At 34.1% G+C, this 17,881-nt stretch overlaps 1 non-coding gene across 1 annotated transcript; it reads left to right on the plus strand.

The window, feature by feature from the left end:
• Window positions 1–4,472: 4,472 nt before the first annotated feature.
• Window positions 4,473–4,580, plus strand: LOC127746396 (small nucleolar RNA R71). Its single transcript, XR_008008016.1, has one exon. It is a non-coding gene; the product is annotated as a small nucleolar RNA R71 (small nucleolar RNA).
• The last annotated feature ends 13,301 nt before the right edge of the window (window positions 4,581–17,881 follow it).

Consider the following 17,881-nt stretch of genomic DNA (forward strand, 5'->3'; position numbering starts at 1 on the left):
TGAAATCTAAGTATTTCCCCCAAACCACTGTAAGCCTATTCTTTGGGTTCGGGTTCACACTTTGATCAAGGTTCTTAGTGATCTATGCATTAGCATAGAACTCTTGAACCATTAAGATTCTGACTTGTTGGATGGGGTTGGTGAGAACTTCCCAACGTCTTCTTCGAATCTCTCATCGGATCTCTGGATATTCGTTCTTTTTGAGCTTGAAGGGGACTTCGGGAATCACCTTTTTCTTGTCCACAACTTCATAGAAGTGGTCTTAATGGACTTTTGAGATGAATCTCTCCATCTCCCATGACTCGGAGGTGGAAGCAACTTCCTTCCCTTTCCTCTTTCTAGAGGTTTCTCCGGCCTTAGGTGCCATTAATGGTTATGGAAAAATAAAAAGCAGAGCTTTTTCCCACACCAATCTTAAAAGGTTTGCTCGTCCTCGAGGAAAAGAAGAAAGAAAGGAGGAGAAGAAGAAGAAGAAATAGAGGAGATAGAAGGGGGTGAGTGGTTCGGCCAAGGGGGTAAGGAAGTGTTCGTGATGTGTGAAAAAGAAGGAGTAAGGAGGGGTATTTATAGGGTAAGGGGAGAAGGAATTCGTGTAATAGGGGTTGGGTTTGGGAGGAAATTGGTTTGAATTTGAGTGGGTGAGGGTAGGTGAGTTGTATGATGGGAAATAGTGGATGGATGTGAGTGGTGAAGAGATTACGGGGAAGAGGGTAGGATTTGGTAGGTGAATGGTGTTTGGAGAAGAGTGTTATAGAAAGGTGTGAAGAGAAATGAGAGTGAGTTGGGGTAGGTAGGGATCCTGTGGGGTCCACAGATCTTGAGGTGTTAAGGATGTCTCATTCCTGCACCTTTCTGGCGTTTAAACGCCCTCTGTGTGGCATTTCTGGCATTAAACGGCATGCTAATGCCCCTTTTTGGCGTTAAACACCAGTCTGGCTGCTAGTTCTGGCATTTAACGCCCAAAATGCTGCCAGACTACGCGTTAAATGCCCATTCTGCTATCCTTACTGGTGTTTAACGCCAGCCAGACACCAGACATCCTTTTCTGGCGTTAAACTCCAGTCTGGCTGCCATTTCTGGCATTTAACGCCCAGAATGCTGCCAGACTGAGCGTTAAACACCCATTCTGCTATCCTTACTGGCGTTTAAACGTGAGTAAGCTCGTCCTCCAGGGTGTGCTATTTTTTTATGCTGTTTTTGATTCCTACTTTAATTCTGCAGCTATTTTTGTGACTCCACATGATCATCAACCTAAAGAAGACATATAATAACAATGGAAAATAAAACGAAAGAGTAATTAATATAGAATAATAAAATTGGGTTGCCTCCCAATAAGTACTTCTTTAATGTCAATAGCTTGACAAGAAGCTCTTACAGAGCTTCACAGGTGCCCAGAGCATGATTGTGGCCTCCCAACACCAAACTTAGAAGTTGAGTGTAGGGGCTCTGTCTGACTCTGTATTGAGAGAAGCTTTTCATGCTTCTTCTCCATGTTTACAGAAGAAGATCCTTGAGGCTTAAACACAAGGTAGTCCTCATTCAATTGAAGGACTAACTCTCCTATGTCCACATCATCACAGCCCTTGCTGTGGCTAGGAAGGGTCTTCCAAGGATGATGGATTCATCCTCATCCCTCCCAGTGTCTAGGATTATAAAGTCAGCAGGGACATAAAGGCCTTCAACCTTCACTAAGACATCCTCTATAAGTCCATAAGCCTGTTTCATTGATTTGTCTGCCATCTCTATTGAGATTCTTGCAGCTTGTACCTCAAAAATTCCTAGTTTCTCCATTACAGAGAATGGCATGAGGTTGATACCTGACCCCAGGTCACACAAAGCCTTTTCAAAGTTCATGATGCCTATGGTGCAAGGTATTAAGAACTTTCCGGAATCCGGTTTCTTTTGAGGCAATGTCTGCTGCATCCATGTATTCAGTTCATTGATGAGAAATGGAGGTTCATCCTCCCAAGTCTTATTACCAAATAACTTTGCATTCAGCTTCATGATTGCTCCTAGATACTGAGCAACTTGCTCTTCAACAGTATCTTTGATAAACCACCATTTTATGGTTTATAATGTGTTTAATCGTGTGGTTTTATCATGGTCTTTGCCCACTTATTCATATAATTAGCATGTATTTATATTTCCTTCCTAAAATTATTACATGATTGAAAACATGCTTCTTTGGTCTTAATTTAGCTAATATTAATCCTCTCTTATGACCATTTGATGCCTTGATCAATGTGTTAAGTGTTTCAGGCTTTATAGGGCATGAATGAGTGAAAGATTGGGAAGGAAGCTTGCAAAAATGGAAGGACCACAAGAAATTGAGGAGATGATCAGCGAGAAGCGACGCGTACGCGTCAGTGATGCGACCGCGCGGAAGAAAGGAATTCGCAGTGACGCGGCCGCATGAGTGACGCGGATGTGCGGATTGGAAAAGCAGAAGCGACGCGGAGGCATGGACGACGCGCCCGCATGGAAAAGAAAAACGCCGAATGACGCGTCCGCGTGAATGACGCGTCCGCGTGACGTGCGCGATCTGCAGAATTTCAAAAGTTGTTGGCAGAGATTCTGGGCCGGATTTCAACCCAGTTTTTGGCCCAGAAACACAGATTAAAGTCAGGGAACATGCAGAGACTCATCAGGCTATTCATAATTCACAATTTTAGGTTTTAGATGTAGTTTCTAGAGAGAGAGGCTCTTTCCTCTCTCTTAGGATTTAGGATTAGGATTTTTAGAAATTAGGATTTATCTCATCTTCATCAGGTTCAATAATTTATGTTTCTTTTCTACTTTTATTTACTCTGATATTTTTATTTGTGTTTGATTGATGTTGCCCAATTGGCTGATGATATTGTCCATGTTAGAATTGACATTTTTTATTTAATATAATTTGAGGTATTTCAGACTTATATGTTATGGATGCTTTGGCTTTATCCAATTTATTTTCATTCAAGTAGATTTTATTCCCTTTTGGTTTTGGTTAAGAAATCAGTAACTCTTGAGTTATCAAACTCAACATGATCGATAACTGTTATCTTTGCCAATTAGCTTGAACTTCTATAATCCCAATCTTTTTCTAGAAATTAACTAGGATTTGAGGATCAAACTAATTAGCCGCTTGACCTTCCTTTGCAACAGCAGAGGTTAACTAAGTGGAATTAAGATTCAACTTTCGTCATCATTGATAAGGATAACTAGGATAGGACTTCCAATTTCTCGTACCTTGCCAAGAGTTTATTTTACAGTCATTTATTTATTTTATTCGTCATTTATCATATTTGCTCCTCGTTCTTAAAACCCCCACTTTACAAAACTCATAACCAATAATAAGAACATACCTCCCTGCAATTCCTTGAGAAGACGATCCGAGGTTTAAATACTTCGGTTATCAATTTATTTAGGGGTTTGTTACTTGTGACAACCAAAACGCTTGTAAAAAAGGTTGATTGCTTGGTTTAGTAACTATACTTACAACGAGAGTTTACTATAACTTCTAAACCATCAATCTTCAGTTCTTCAGTCTTCGTCCTCTTCAGAGCTCATGAATGGCAAAGGTAAGTTCAGTGAAATTTCTATGGTCTCTATATGAGCCTCGAATTCCTCTGGTTCCTCAATAAGGAACTTATTATTGGTCAGTGAACGTCCCTTAAGGTCTTCCTCACTGGGAATCACTGCCTTTTCACTCTCTCCAGGTTTGGCCATTTTGGTTATAGTTATGGCCTTGCACTCTCTTTTGGGATTCTCTTCTGTATTGCTTGGGAGAGTACTAGGAGGAGTTTCAGTAACTCTTTTAGTCAGGTGACCCACTTGTGCCTCCAAATTTCTTATGGAGGACCTTATTTCATTCATGAAACTGAGAGTGATCTTAGATAGATCAGAGACTATGTTTGCTAAGCCAGAGAAGCTTTGCTCAAAATTCTCTGTCTATTGCTGAGAAGATGATGGAGAAGGTTTGCTATTGCCAAACTTATTTCTCCCACCATTATTGTTGTTGAAGCCTTGTTGAGGCTTCTGTTGATCCTTCCATGAGAAATTTGGATGATTCCTCTCTGAAGGATTATAGGTATTTCCATAGGATTCTCCAATGTAATTCACCTCTTCTGTTGCGGGATTCTCATGGTTATAGGATTCTCCTTCAGATGAGGCTTCTTTAGCTCTACCGGATGTAGTTTGCAATCCAGTGAGATTTTGAGAAATCATATTGACTTGCTGAGTCAATATTTTTTTCTAAGCCAATATGGAATTCAGAGTATCAATCTCAATAACTCCCTTTTTCCGAGTCATCCCATTCTTCATAGGATTTATTTCAGAAGTGTACATGAACTGGTTATTTGCAACCATCTCAAGGAGTTCCTGGGCTTCTGCAGGGTTTTCAGATGAAGAGATCCACCAGTAGAATGGTCTAATGATATCTTGGACAATTCAGACAGACCATCATAGAATATACATATGATGCTCCATTCTGGAAGCATGTCAGAAGGACACCTCTTGGTTAATTATTTGTATCTTTCCCAAGCTTCATAGAGGGATTCACCTTCCTTCTGTTTGAAGGTTTGGACGTCCACTCTAAGCTTGCTCAGCTTTTGAGGTAGAAGAATATGGTCAAGAAAGCATTGAGCAACTTGTCCTAAGAGTTCAGGCTTTCTTTAGGTTGTGAGTCCAACTATGTTCTAGCTCTGTCTCTCACAGCAAAGGGGAAAAGCATAAGTCTGTAGACCTCGGGATCAACCCCATTGGTCTTAACAGTATCACAGATCTGCAAGAATTCATCTAAGAATTGATGAGGATCTTCCGATGGAAGTCCATGAAACTTGTAATTCTGCTGCATTAGAGAAACTAATTGAGGCTTAAGCTCAAAGTTGTTTGCTCCAATGGCAGGAATTGAGATGCTTCTTCCATAGAAGTTGGAAGTTGGTGCAGCATAGTCACCAAGCATCTTCCTTGCATCTCTGGTATTATTATGGGTTCGGCTGCCATGTTTTCTTCTTTTTCGTAATTATCTGTAAGGTCCTCTCTGGAGTGTTGTGCTTTAGCTTCTCTTAGCTTCTTCTTTATAGTCCTTTTAGGTTCAGGATCAGCTTCAACAAGAATTTTTTATCCCTGTTTCTGCTCATGTGAAAAAGAAGAGAACAAAAAAGAGTAGTGGAATCCTCTATGTCACAGTATAGAGATTCCTTGATGTGTTAGAAGAATAGAAGAATAGAGGAATGAGGTAGATAGAGAATAAGAAGAATTTGAACACAGAGGGAGAGAGAGGGTTCAAATTATAAGTAAAAGAGAAGTGTTAGCAAGTAAATAGAAAGATATAATGGAGAGAGTATTCGAAAATTAAAACTAAAACAATTAGTTAATTAAAAAGATTTTTGAAAAAGTGGTTAGTGATTTTCAAAAATTGGAAGTGAAACAGTGGTTAGGTGGTTTTAAAAAAGATAAGAAACAGTAATTAGTTGAAAAAGATTTGAAAATAATTTTGAAAAGATAAGAAGTTAGAAAAAAAGATTTTGAAATCAAAATAAAAAGATATGATTGAAAAAGATTTTATTTTAAGAAAAGATATGATTGAAAAAGATTTGATTTTTAAAATTGATGACTTAACTAACAAGAAATTAAAAGATATGATTCTAAAATTCAAAGGTTGAACCTTTCTTAACAAGAAAGTAACAAACTTGCAACTTTTTTGAATCAAAACATTAATTGTTAGCAAGAATTTTTGAAAATGTGGAAAGATGAGATTTAAAATTATGATTTAAAACATGAAAAATTGAAAAAAAAATTGAATTGTAAATGAAATTACCTCCCTTGTGTCATCCTGGCGTTAAACGCCCAGAATGATATCCATTTGGCATTTAACGCCCATGTGGCTGCCTCTTTGGGCGTTTAACGCCCAGCCAGATACCCTGGCTGGCGTTAAACGCCAGGAATCCTTCCTTACTGGGCGTTTTTCCAAACGCTCAGAATGCTACCCATTCTGGCGTTAAACGCCCAGAATGCTGCCCATTCTGGCGTTTAACGCCCAGAATTATAGCTTTACTGGCATTAAACGCCTAGAATGATAGCCATTCTGGCATTTAATGCCCAAAGTGCCTCTTTACTGGTGTTTTAACGCCAGTGAGCTCTTTTTCTCCGTGATTCTTCTGCTTTATGTTCTAAATCTTCATTTCTTTATGTATTATTTACTTGAAAAGATATATATTTTTTACTTTTTGAATTTTTAATGAAGAGAGAGAAAAACAACAAAATGAAATAAAACATAAAAATGCAAGATCAAAACAAGTAATGCATGCAAGGACACTTTGAATGTCAAGATGAACACCAAGAACACTTTGAAGATCATGATGAACATCATGAACATATTTTTGAAAATTTTTTAGAAAAGAAAGACATGCAAGACACCAAACATAGAAATTTTGAATGTTTAGACACTATGAAGTCGAAAATGCATATGAAAAACAACATAAAACACAAAACAAGAAAATCATGAGATTGAACAAAGGAAATCATCAAGAACAACTTGAAGATCATAGAAGAACACAATGCATTTTTTTCGAAATCTTAAGAAAATTAGAAACATGCTATTGACACCAAATTTAAAATTTGACACTAGACTCAAACAGAAAACACAAAATATTTTTTATTTTTATGATTTTATTAAATTTTTTTGTATTTTTCGAAAATAAAAACAAAATGCTTAAACATAAAATAAAATTACCCAATCTAAGCAACAAGATGAACCGTCAGTTGTCCAAACTCGAACAATCCCCGGCAACGGAGCCAAAAACTTGGTCCATGAAATTGTAATCACACTTTTACAACTCCGCACAACTAACTAGCATGTGCACTAGGTCGTCCAAGTAATAAAACCTTACGCGAGTAAGGGTCGATCCCATAAAGATTGTCGGCTTGAAGCAAGCTATGGTCATCTTGTAAATCTCAGTCAGGCAGATTCAAATGGTTGAGGTATTGATAATTAAAAGGTAAATAAAACAGAAAATAACATAGAGATACTTATGTAATTCATTGGTGGGAATTTCAGATAAGCGTTTGGAGATGCTTTGTTGCTTCTGAACCTCTGCTTTCCTTTTGTCTTCATCCAATCATGCATCCTTCTTTCCATGGCAAGCTGTATGATCCTTTCAGTGAAAATGGTCCGGCTACGATTTTTGTACGGCTAATCAACTGTTAAATTTCTCGTCTTGGATGAAAAATACCAGGCAAAGCTACCGCATGGCTAATCATCTGTTGGTTCCTACTTGTGTCGGAATAGGATCTCCCTATCCTTTTGCACACTGTCACTGCGCCCAACAGTCAGAAATTTGAAGCTCGTCACAGTCATTCCGTCCCAGATCCTACTCGGAATACCACAGACAAGGTTTAGACTTTTTGGATCTTAGGAATGTTGCCAATTATTTCTAGCCTATACTACGAAGGTGCTAACCACGCGAACTCGGTCCGTGGATCAGAGATCCAAAAGATTATACTCCAACTGTCGTCCAATGACTACGTTGAACATCATATAGACCGCTTGTGGTTGTCAGGCACGCGGATCTTGGTTAAGCGAGTAATGAAGATAGTGGGTGATTGTCAAGAGTCACCCCCTTCATTCTGACTTAACTGAATTAAGTATGAGAGTATATCTTGGAGAAGAAGTAGGCGTGAATTGAAAGAGAAACAATAATACTTGCATTAGTTCATAAAGAACAGAAGAGCTCCTCACCTTAATCTATGAGGTGTAGAGACTCCACCGTAGAAAATACATAAGAGAAGAAGGTCTAGGCATGGCCGAATGGCCAGCCTCCCAAGTGGCATAAGATAATTCCCAAAAGCTGCCAGCCTCCTAAAAGTGATCCCAAGATCAAAAGATGATCCAAAGATGTTCCAAAAGATCAAAGACCTCCTAATACATTAGTAGAAAGTGTTATTTATACTAAACTAGTAAACTAGGTTTACAGAAAATGAGTAACTAAGAGCAGATAGTGCAGAAATCCACTTCCGGGGCCCACTTGGTGTGTGCTTGGGCTGAGCTTTGAAGCTTTCATGTGCATAGGCCTTCCTTGGAGTTAAACGCCAGCTTGGATGCCTGTTTGGGCGTTTAACTCCAGTTCTGGTGCCAGTTTCGGCGTTTTACGCTAGAAAAAGGTTTCTGGTGGGCGTTTGGACACCAGTTTGGGCCATCAAAGCTCAGGCAAAGTATGAACTATTATCCATTGCTGGAAAGCCCAAGATGTCTACTTTCTAATGCAATTAAGAGCGCCCTAATTGGGCTTCTGTAGCTCTAGAAAATCCACTTCGAGTGCAGGAGGGTCAGAATCCAACAGCATCTGTAGTCCTTTCTCAGCCTCTGAATCAGATTTTTGCTCAGGTCCCTCAATTTCAACCAAAAAATACCTGAAATCACAAAAAAACACAGAAACTCATAGTAAAGTCCAGAAAATGTGATTTTTGCATAAAAACTAATAAAAATATACTAAAAAGTAACTAGAACATACTAAAAACTACCTAAAAACAATACCAAAAAGCGTATAAATTATCCGCTCATCACGTACGCACAGGCACTTGTGCGCATGCACACGTCGCTGTGTGTGCTTTTCCTTGTTTTCTTCATGTGTTCTCCCTTGTACATGCTTTCTTCCACTTTTGGCCATCCATTCTCGCCTCTAAGGCCATAAATTACTCAACAAACATGTCATGACATCGAATTGAATAAAAGTGGAATTAAATTGCTCATTTCAAGCACAAAATTGCATGTTTTCACATTTAAGATCAAATTAGGGACCAAACACAAAAGTATGCTATTTTGGTGCTTAAGTGTAGGTTATTGTGATGAAATCCACTCAAATTCAAGCTAAAATATATCGGAAAATACGGACTCATCATTGGTCTTTAATTTAGAATGCGATTGCCAAGGGAACTATTGGTGTTCTATTTAGTTTTCTATGACTTGCAAGGAGTGTCTTAGTCATAAATTATTTATCTATTTAATTTTATACATCTATGTAGAAGAAGATAATTTTTCATTATTTTAGCCTTTCCATTATTAATCAAGCATGTGAAGAGCATGTTGCTTTATGGCCCACCTGGAACTGGAAAGACTCTTATGGCATGACAAATTGGGAAAATTCTGAATGAGAAGGAACCAAAGGTTTACTCCTTGTACTTGAGTAATAAATTGCTCCTGATACAATTGGAAGCAATATAGTTTACGATGTTGTTGCTGCTCACGTCTTACTGTTTTACACTATGTAGTTTATGATGTTGATATTGCTCATGTCTTACTGTTTTACACTGTGTTGTCAGGGGAAAAAACTTATGGTTATTGGTACAACAAGCGAATTTACTCTCTTGGACTCGATTGAATTTTGTGATACTTTCTCTGCCACTTACCATGTTCCTACCTTGAACACAAATGACGCCAAGAAGGTAAACATGTTTTGTTTTTAACATTGTGGCATTATGTGACTCGAGCTATTTATATGCTATTGACATGTGCACCAAAAAAGTTTCAAATGTTGCCTGATATTATTAAAGTTATTCTATTCTTTAGATAACAAGTCAGTTGTTTCATTTGTTGAAATTTAAGTGATCACCTCACTTATGACTTAACAACTATCTTTTCTGTTAAGTCTTATTTTATATCCTCTTTAAAATTTCAGGTCCTAGAACAGTTGAATAATCATTTGCTCATGAAGATATTGATGCTACTGTAAAGGCAATGAATGATGTGAGTAACCCATTTCATGTTGCATTTGCTTAATTGTAGGGTTTGCTGAAGCTTGATTTTAGTAGTATATGAGGGTTATTCAATGGGAAACTAGTGGTTACAAAGAACTGATTCTAACTGGGTCTCTTGTGCGTCAAATTTTGATTTTTAGATGCCTATTAGAAAGCTGTACATGTTGATTGAGATGGCAGCACAAGGGGCTTAAGGTGGATCTGTAGAAACCATCTATTATGGTAAAGAAAAATACCCCATAAGTTACGAATGGCTGCTGATACCGAGGATTAAGGAAAGGCCGAATACCCCATATGAAATTTAGTAATAAAGGAACTTGCTGCTTAAGCCATCTGTATATCCCTCTAATTCTAGAACTAACAAAGAAAAAAAATTAAAAAAACTTAATTCATGACTGCCACTTCTTCCTTTAGCAGAGTTAGCAGACAGAATTAAGTTTGTTTGTCCCATTCAAGAATTCCTTTCTAATTTTTGCTATTATTTAGCACCTCACAAAAACTCTTGGCCTGTACAGTGTTCCACAATTGTTCAAACCTAACACCACACAAAGCCTTTGATTGAAAACAGGGATTTTCTCAGATTGTTCAAACATTCAGGAGTCAAGCATGATAGAGAATGAACTGTTGTCATGGTGGCATTTCTCAACTCATCCCGTGTTGGATGTCCATGTAAGAATCATCCTCGGATGACATCATATTAGATCTGGTACCAAGAAAACACTCCTGGCTGATTCTGCTGTTTGTGGGAGCGGAAGAGTATCACCTTGAGTGGCATTGGAAGTTATCGTTGTCCATTTGAGTTGGTCAGAATTCGGATGCGGCATCCATCAGGTGCTGAACCCAAGTCAAGCTGGGAACAAACCAAAGATTGGGGTAAGCAAATAAGATCCCCACAAAAAGAAGGGAGCTATTGGGATATCTGAAAATTACTGCATTAAACATGAATAGGATCTTAGAATAAGACATTTAAAGTTTACCTTCATTCTCTTTAGGCTTTCATTAAATTGGATAGCTTATCCAATTGCTCTTAAGAACCTTTTTTACTGCATTCTGATTATCACTACTCAGTGTCACCCATGACTTCAATATTTCCATTATCAAATCTAGTGCCTCGACTCATCAGAGGCGACCAGTTAATCTTGTCGGAATTCATAATTATCACGATGGTGATTATTATACAGCTTTCTAAGATTTTCAAAGGCATTTCTTTTGACCCTATACTCGATCATATTATGATTCTTCGACACGAGTGAGACTGTAATCTTCATTTGATTTCCATCATCAACCTAATAAAATAATAACATTTACACATTAGGCTTAACTACCTAAATATAAAAACATGAATGACGAAAAAATTAGTGTATAATATTACCTTATGTTAAAATTATCATCTTCAAAACAAGCTATCATCCAACTTGCAACCCACACACCCATGTCATTCCTACATATTGAGCAAGATATATTAGAGTACTATATAATTGTATAAATTTCATATCAATACTACTAATTATATGATCTTATGATCTAGCTTCAATGGTGGGAAGGCCTTCTGGTTCTTCAAATTCAAATTGTGAAGAAATCATATTTGGAGTGGTCTCAAAGTCATAGAATGAACGATCTTCCAATAATTTGTCTAAATAAATGGCATGTTTATGTTTATGTCAGAGTTTATTTTTTAGTCATATATCTAGATAATTACCAAAAAATGTATTTACTAATTTCAAGGTTGTCCTCTTTCGCTTGAACAGTTTCTCAATAGAAAATGGGTCTAGCAAAATGATTTGTCTTTTAACACAATCAATCACTACGAGGTACTAGTGTTCATGACCTTCGTCAATAGTTTCAGGTATAGGGATAAACACCTAATCAAGAGAAAGTCATTTTAGTTATTAAAGTTATTTTATACCAATATTTGCTAATTTGAATTTAAAAATGATATAAACTTACTCTTTTTAAGTAGTCAACTTTTCTCAAATAAACATCAGTGATACAAGATGGCAAACGGCTGGGATCCAATTTTGTCTTCTCTGACATCTACTTATTTTTGCCACTTGTTTATATGCGCAATACAAATAACAACTACTAATATTATTTTAATATACACTCCTATATACTTACCGCAAAAGTTGTAGGTAAAAACCAATAACCATTTTTTCTGGTCAACTCTGTCTTCATCATATCTACTATTAAGTCTAGCACAAGAGAATCGATTGGCTTTCCTGGCATCAAGCTCCTGAATACATCTCTGCGAGCTATAAGTCCTGAAAATACTATATTCTTCTCATAGCTGCCAAAGATAAATTAATATAAATAAAAATAGCTAAACAAAGCCACAACATCGTTAAAAAATAATATTCTTATTGAGTCTACTTACTTATCCATCAATAGATTACCATACAAGTATGTTGTAATTACAAGTTCAGTATCGTCCAAACCCATCGAATTGCTATGGACAGATTCGTCTTTGCTTTCTCAATAGAGCATAGCAACAATAGATTATTCGACGTACTACCTTGTTAGTTAATAGTCTTAGAATTGGAACCAAAGACCTTAAACACCTTGGAGGGGAGCTGGCATTATTTTCCAACTGTTGAATAAAAGATTGGACTATTTGAGTCAATTGTTCAACAAAATTAGCTAATGACTTTAAAGTCACTTTGTCCTTCAATGATGGATCGGGTTCATTGTAACATAAAAAAAAAGTTAACAATGATGTTAAGATAAAGATAATAATGAGATATTTATCAAATGACAAATTAAAATTTACAATAAATAACTAAACCTAAAGCATAACAGATCATTCATCAAATTACAAATTCAAATTCACTGTAACCATATGTAACATTATAATAAAATATATAATCAATTATCAGAATTGATGGAAGCATCTAAAGAAACACATTATTAGACATATGAAACACTAAATTCAGAATTGATGGAAGCATCTAAAGAAAAATATTTATTGATATTAGGCTTAAAAAAAACCTGAAGGAGAGCCCCTGAGTAGGAAAGTATTATTGCTGGTTTTGACTCTTTTAGCTCTAAGGTGAGAGAGACCATATTCGATTAAAGTTTGGTGATGTATTAGAGGAATGAAAACCATATTCTATTCGGTGAAGTTTGGTGATGTACTAGAGGAATGAAGACCATATTCTATTCGGTGAGGAATGAAGACCATATTAGGGTGTCAATTATCTATTATGGTGACTCTTGCAGTGAGTGAGAAAGGAATGGGTGAGGAATGAGTGAGGAAACCCTAAACGTGAGGCTATTTTCTCCTCTTTTTTTTCTTGGCCCAAAACACAGGTTTTCTTTAAGAGAGTTCTTTATAACTCTAAATTAAAAACATTGCAACATAATTTCTATTTTATTCTTTTAATCGAAAATGTGAATAAATAGGCTCATTATCAAAAAATAATAGAAGACCATTGAGAATAAATTTATGAAACAAGGACAATAAAAAAATAATTAGTACGTACTTGTTCAAAATTTTAGTTGGTTTTTAACAGATCTTCATGTTAGGAATAGAACTTGCCTCAACAATAACAGCTCGATTATTTTTATGCATTTTTACCATTGTAATTAGCTTATAATGTTATGTGTTTGGGAAAAAATACATAAGAATGATAAAATAGAGTTGTTATTATATATCAATTTAAGGTAAATCTATATTAAATACAAATTCAATCTAATTATTGACAATCTAATTTGTTTATAATCAACATGAATCACACAAATTATATTATTTATAAGTAAATCATATATTCATCCAAAATCAATATTATATGTAAGTAAATATTACAAATTTAAATGCTAATATTATGTAGAGTAATAAGTTAGAATAAGTTAAAATAATAATATCTATTTTAAATCATATCTAAATACAAATAATAAGTTTTCAGTTATATATGATTTAAAAAAAATATTTATTATTAAATATTATGTATTTACTATCACGTTAAATAATAAATTTAAATAATAATATCTATTATGAATAATTTTAAAATAGAAATATTAAGTTTACAATAATATATGATTTTAAAAAAATTATACATTTATTATTAGATATTATGTATTTATTATCACGTGGAATAATAAATTTGATTAAATATACATACTATGATCTTTAAAAATAACAAGTTTATATATTTAAAAAAATTTATATATTTATTATTAAATATTATGAATTATATTATCACGTAGAATATGAGTTGGTACTATAATATCTACTATGAATGTTGTCTAAATAAAAATAATAAATTTCAAATTCAAGATTATTTTTTTTTTAAATTTATTATTAAAAAATATATATTTATTATCACATAAAATAATAAGTATGAATAATAATGTATATTTTAAATAATTTTTAAATAAAAATAATATCTACTTTGAATAGTAAATCTTTTTAAATTACAATCATAAAAGATGCACATACCTTGTAATTATATTATACAATATAAATATAAAATAATAAAATCTTTTTAAAAGATATTTTTTCAATAATAAAGAAGGAACAAATAAAATTTTATTCTATATATAAATATACTACTCAACATGTCATTAGTAAATTATATTCACATTATAATTTGAATTGTGTTGCATATATGTTTGGGTGCTTGACATGGGTAAGCGAGAAGCATCTAAACCACCTCAACATAACGAAAAAAAAAGAGACACAAGAGAGGTTAATATTAATATTTTTGATAACCAACTCTTACATAATCCGTACTTCAACCATATACCTCACATACCCTAATATTTTTATTTTATATACCACGGTTTTTATACTGTTGTAGTATATTCTAACCAATCTCCGATATCTATGCATCCATTGCTATACAACCTATTCCCACCATCATTTATTGTAGGTCCAACTGTCACAAATTTTTGGCCTCCTACTCTCTTGTATCTGTTTCAATCTACTAATCCAAGAGATACAGATGAAATTCTTGAATTGTTAAAGTCTCCACAATATCATCAGTCTGACTCTGGTACAAATAAAAAAGCATCAAAGAATACAAGTGTACGTGATAAGAAGGTATCTGCAGCCAAGAGAAGAATTTTTTGAAATTCACATTTCTGAAAATATGGTTGGTGTGAATACTGTCTCTATTAAAGACAAATTTTCAAAAAATAAAAAACTACATTGAAGATCTCACACAAATCTCTAACCGAGGAGTAAAAGGCACTCTTAAAAAAGAGTACACCAAGTGGATATTCTATTAGCATGCATACCCTAAACAACAAAAAGGTCGAGCACAATAAACAGAGAATTAAATGTCCATCTGTAAGTTTGCATATCACAAAAATTCGCGTCGATCATCTAAGGTTACATAACTTAGTAATCTCACCAATTTTTTTATTTTGCAGTGGATCCCGATTTTATTTTAGCCTCCTACATACATGGATTTGGATGACTTAGATATTAAAATAGAAATCTACGTATTTGCACCAAATAAAAGAAGGTTACATATCTCATTATCTATCTATTAAATCTTTAAAAATTAGTACAATATTAATGTGTTTCATGTTTGTAATGATGAGGTATTGACGACAATAAACAAATTTAGCGGAACTCATGATAAATTCAAGTCATTAATTCCCGAAGAATGGGTGCATGAGGATGTAAGTGCATAATTAAGTTACTAGCTCTAGCATACTTTCAATTCTTAATAAATTTATTAATTACCATATAGGTGTTGGATTGGTGGCTACTATGCTAACCATGCAGGAGAAAGGATTAGAATGTCAATCGCACTGGTACTTGCCAGCTGTTTTTTTAGTACGCCATGTCTTTTTCAGGCTTGTTACAATTTTTATTTATTTTATCCTATTATATAATTGGTGTCATTGACTTAGCTCATAACTATTAATTTCAGCAATTCATACTGGAATGTGATACCAAAATTGAAGTTTTGTTGAAATATCATCAAAAAGAATTCATTAAAAAGTTGATGAAGGTCTAAAAAAGGTTTCTGATTTATTGTATTTTTTTTCATTGTTTAATGGCCTTTATTTTTATGAACTAATCTAGACTTTTTATTTTAAATTTTTTTGTATCGAGTAATATTCTAATACGTGAAAGTTGGTACTAGAATTTTTTACCTGTTAACGAGAACAACACACATTGGTATTTGGTTGTTTTTTATTTGTGCAATCATCAAACAATTCTACTAGACTCCCTACTAATTGTTTCAAATAAAGATGGAAAGAGATCGAGTATTGTAAAGCTGGTAAATTAACTTTTTCCATTTTCACTTTTATGACATTTTTTTAAAAGTTTCAAACATCATCCTTTATTTAATTTTTTTCTATATGAATAGGTAAAATATCTGGAAGATATGCTCAAGTATGACTCATTCTATAAATACAACACTCCATTTAGGTCAAGGATACTTGATTTTACATTTGTGGATACGCTAAAAATAGGAGAACAAGCTCCTGGCTCATAAGGAATATCTGTATTTGTGTTTTTCTCTTTGAAATATTTATCTGCATAAGCTAACCGCGTCTTATTTAACACAGTAATAATTGTGGGGTATGGGTGGCAACCTGGATGACAAACTACAGGAAGACGTATAGTTATACAATAAATGTAATTTCTTTTGCTTAAAAAAAATAGTACCTCATTTAATATAAAAAAATAAGAGGTGACAATTAAATGTAATTTCTTTTGTCTATACTCATTTTTTTTGTCTATACTTGAAAAAAATAGTATCTCATTTTTGTCTATACTTATCTACATGACAATAAATGTAATATACTCATGTAGTCATGTTTCTATCTTTAATTCAGTTATATTTGAATTTAGGTGAAACTTAATTTTCACTCTAACATTTTTATTCCTAGAACCACTTCTGTGTTGTAAGCTAGGCAAGTCCTCATATTTGGAATAATATTGAAACCTACTAGCAAAGGATAAAACTCATTCCAATAGAGATAAAATTTATGAATCTCATCAATTTAAAATCTGAAGTCACACATATCTGAATAAATGAAGGCTTCACTTTACACCCAAACTACTTCATTAAGAATTAATAAATAATTAACTCATTTTGTTCAGCGAGAAAATATCAACGATTATGGAAAATAGGAACTGTTTTCAACAAAAATCAGAGATACATGAAATAACCAAAGTTAAAATTTAGAAGTAACATCAACAATGAAACTACTATAATTTTCATTCTAACATTTACCTTCAATATCAACTAGAGTGAGACCCGCATGATACGCGAAAAGACAAAATAATTATACTTTATAATGTATTCTAGTAAATATTATATTATTTAGGATTTAGGATTCATTGTGAAAACAACAGATCAGGATTCAGGAGCATAAGTGCCCATTATTTATCAAATAAAATAAAAAACAAAAATAAAACAATGCTTCAAACAGCTTGGGAAAGCAAACACTCAACAACATTGAAAAACTTTTTGTGAACCAATTCCATGGAGCTTACTAGGAACCACAAATTCCAGTATTTTTGTTTCACTCTCCATGTAAGATCCATGCCTCATTCTCATATACTGACAATTTGAATTGTCTCCAAGCTTCATAACCGAGTTCTTTATCGTAATAATAATGCTTCAGATTACTCCTGATTGTTGCTTTTCTTGGTTGTCTTACTCCTCTGCTTAAGAATGCAAGGTCAAACTTCAAGTTATTTAACTTCAAAAGCATACCTAATGTAATTATTAGCTTCTTGTTTGCGAATAAGGTTTTAAATTGTGAAATCATGTGTTATTGAAAGATGATATAGAATAAAAAAAGGCCTATTTTGTTTACCTCAGAAACATACATCATCTACAAGCTTGAATTAATGAATTAAAGACCTTTGTTAGCATATGAAAATGAAGGACAAAAAGAAATAATATACAAATAAGATTTTGTCACTACAATCTAAACTTTGCTTGTTCCACAACCATTCAGCCATCTGTTTTAAAGACAGATCAACATGCAACAATTTTAAAATACTATGCATAGTAATTGCACACATTGAGGGGGAAATCCTTAAGATTGATGAGAATGCATATTCACAATAAAGAGATATACTACTCAACCTCACAGATATGGCACATAAAACTGCAAGCTTTTATAATACAAGGGCAATTATGTAATATATATATATATATATATATATGTATAT

Source organism: Arachis duranensis, chromosome 3 (assembly GCF_000817695.3).
Source record: "Arachis duranensis cultivar V14167 chromosome 3, aradu.V14167.gnm2.J7QH, whole genome shotgun sequence".
Lineage (NCBI taxonomy): Eukaryota > Viridiplantae > Streptophyta > Magnoliopsida > Fabales > Fabaceae > Arachis > Arachis duranensis.